The sequence below is a fragment of the Tupaia chinensis genome, unplaced genomic scaffold (genome assembly GCF_000334495.1).
Source record: "Tupaia chinensis unplaced genomic scaffold, TupChi_1.0 Scaffold000494_1, whole genome shotgun sequence".
Classification (NCBI taxonomy): Eukaryota; Metazoa; Chordata; class Mammalia; order Scandentia; family Tupaiidae; genus Tupaia; species Tupaia belangeri.
Window position 1 is genome coordinate 3,094,206 of NW_006160006.1, and position 3,582 is coordinate 3,097,787.

The following is a 3,582-nucleotide window of genomic DNA, read 5'->3' on the forward strand; positions in this document are numbered from 1 at the left end:
GGGGATGGTCACGCCGCAATCCCTTCTCCTCCATTCTCCTCTCGGGATCTTGGGCACGCACGTACACGCGCCCGGCGTGAGTTTTAAGCCACTGGGTCCGGGACACGAACCGCGGTCGACTATGTGGGAGTCCAGCGACATAGCCATTACGCTAACTGCTGGTTCCCACCCAAAAGGCTTTTGGGTGGGCATATTGCCAGGTGGCAACTGCATTTGATACTGATTGTTACTTTTATTACTAGAGGTGATGAATATTCATTAGTGGGAGGCCTGTTCTTTAAATTTGAATCCATACGTTCTCTCCTGCACCTGCGCACCTTCCTCACAGGTAAAGAAGAATTTGATCACCTAATTGCATATGCTCAGTGCCAGTCAGGTTGCCCCAATTAGATTGCCCAATTAGTCTATTGCCTTAATGACCAAAATGCTTGCTTGGGTCTTTTTGATAAGAGAAAAATCTACGAATTATCCGTGTATGCTTCCCTCAAGCCTTAAGGAAGGAAGATGGCGAATTACCTCGCCCTCCTGGTGTCCGGGGCTAGGTGAGCCTTTCGCTTTTCTCTTAGGGCTGCCCGCTCATGGCTAACTAACTACCTACCACAGTATGGGGATTTGAATTTTGAAAGGACGACTAGCTACAATTCAGGAAAACAGATCTTTCGATGTGTTTAAGAGATCTGAGAATGGGTAGATGGTGGCACTTAGAGGTGAACTAGGGAATCAACAGTAATAAAGGAAGGCCCTGCTCCCTAACCCTTTTGAATTACTAGTAGTGGCAGCAGCTTCCTCTGTACTGTGGCCTAGGGTTTGGTTTCATTTTAAATACTGTAACATACATAATTTTAATTTCTATACTTGGCATACAGAATTACTTAAGCTAGGATGTCTTCAACACGACACTGAATCTTGAAGGGCCAGACTTTGTATGGCATGGGTAATTCACCAGGATGAGACCAGCCTTCCCGCTAGACGCATTTACCTGACATTGATGGCTATGAATTGGATTGTTTTTCTGGACCAATTGCTTTCAGAGTTATTTCCTTCCCTACAGGATGAATTCAGAAGCAATCTAGCTTTCACCCTTACTCCTCCATTGGGACTCTTCTGAAAAGCTTGTCAGCGATCTAGTTTTTCAGCAAAGGAATATTTTTTATGCCTTTTTTTCTCTAAGATGCTTTATTGTCGTAGTCACTGGCTGTTCTACCTGGTATTAGCACATTGCCTTTCCTCTCCCTACCTTTTATTTATATATGTAAAGGTCTGCAAGGACACATGATGAACTTTTTATTTGAACAGTAGTAGGAACCATATGTATGTGTATATGTGGGCACAAGTGTGTGTAACTGTAAGTTTATTTCTGTGTGCTAGAGGAAGAAACTAAGGAGTGATGGTTAAGGCTTGATTTTGTACCAGGCTTCCAGAAGTTTAAGTCCAACCTCTCTTTTCCCCTACCTTGTGTGGGTTTTGGCAGGTTCTACTAGTACTTGCTTTCTACTTTCTCTCTCTTGTCAAATTAAAAAGATAAAAATAAATAAATTAATTAAATTAAAATGGGACCAGCAGTTAGCCTAATGGCTATGTCACTGGACTCCCATGTAGTCGACTGTGGTTCGAGTCCCAGACCTGGTGGCTTAAAACTCATGCTGGGTGCATGTGCGTGAGTGCCCAAGATCCTGAGAGGAGAATGGAGGAGAAGGGATTGTGGCGTGGCCATCCCCGTTGGGGGGGAATTTCTTGCTTTCTGTCTCTCTCTCTCTCTCTGTCTGTCTGGTGAGCGCACGTGCCCTATAGCAAAAACCTCTCCAAAAAAAAAAATACTCATGTTAAAGAAAAAAGAGTTCTGAGTGCTAAATAAATTTTCATGAGTTAAAACAGAGTCTGGCATGGTAAATGTGGTATAACACACACATACTCACAGATAATCTATACATAATAGATTATATATATATATATATATATTTTCTGTTAATATATAAATACAAAAACATTATAACTTCACCTAAAAATGTCTGGTTTCCTCTGAGGGCAGAAGTGAGATTTAGAGGGAGCAGATGTAAATGCCTTATTTTTCCTCAATCACTTGTAAAGCTTTAAAAAAAAAGGTGGCCAGCCGGTGGTGTGGTGGTTAAGGGCACTGGACTCCCATATGGCTGACTGAGGTTTGAGTCCTGGACCACGTGGCTTGCTTTCTCACTTTAGCTCTCTCTTTCTCACTTTGTCCCTCTCTGGTCAAATTAATACAATAAATACATAAATAAATAAGGTTAATTAAAATACTTAAAAAAATCCATACACCAAAATCTATATAGTTTGCCATTTGAAGAATTTTAAGAGAAAAAACCAAACTCTTTTGATATGGTCATTTATAGAATAGGTTGAACTTTCTGCTTATGCATAGTGATAAAAGAAGAAATTTATTGTATGGGGTACTATTTTCTTTTTCAAAAACAGCTTAAGCTAACAGTTTTCAAATGTCCTTGAAAGGAGGAGAGAGAAAGCTGAAAGGGAATGAATCTGAACTTTATTGATTAAGTGAGTTATACAGACATAGGTCTTTGGCTAATCTAAAGTAACGAGAGCTACACTGACTGCCTCTCAGAGAATAGTATAAGCCTGTAGGCCACAAAATATTACTCATATTTTAGTTGCAGGTCAAGAAATGATTTTTTGTTCCATTACAAAATAAAAGGCTTTAACAAATAATTTAAATCTCCTTCTTATATCCTAGTGGTTAAGTGTACAACTTGGAAGTTACATGGATTTGTGTTTCATCTCTACCAGTTTACTAAGCTTTGTGATTTTTTTTTTTTTTCATTTTCTAAGTCCCTGTTTCCTCATCTAAAAATGGGGGAAAGTAATGCTTAATCTCACAGGATTATTGGGAAACCATTTTGCAGTCTGAAATCCTTCCACAAGTAGTTACAATTAACACAATGAAACACCAAAATTTTCTATGTATCATTGCAATAGTGCTGAATCGGGCATGTTAACATATCCTCCCAGGATATATTACACTAAAAATAGAGGGCCAGGGGCCGGTAAGTGGCATGGTGGTTAAGGCGCTGGACTCACACATGGCCAACTGATGGTTTACTTTCTCTGTGTGTGTTTGGTGATTTGATGAGCACATGTGTCCTGTAGCAAATTTAAAAAATAATAGTAATAATAAATGAAATTAAATAGCTCTTTTATAAAAGAGCCAGCTTGTGACCTAGTGCTTAGGGGAGCTAGATCCCACGTGCTCAAATGTGCTGTTAGAGTTCCAGACCTGGTGGCCCGAAAAACATGCCCATTTTGTGCGAATTGGGTAGTACTGTTACTACTGATCTCTATTTTTCCTTTTTTTTTTTTTTTTTTTAAAGCCATGCAGCATATCTGCGAGAGAGAATGGGAGATCGACTCATTGGGAGGTCTTTTTCTTCTGTTCTCCATCCAGTCAGGAGCCTAGTCACATACATGTCTCTCATGTGATTTTCAAGGTGATGAGGGCAGAACTGGAACCCTGGCCATGTAGGATCAGGCTTCCTATGAAGTGCCTAGTTACTGTACTGTAGAGGGCATGTTCCCTGATTAGAGTATGTA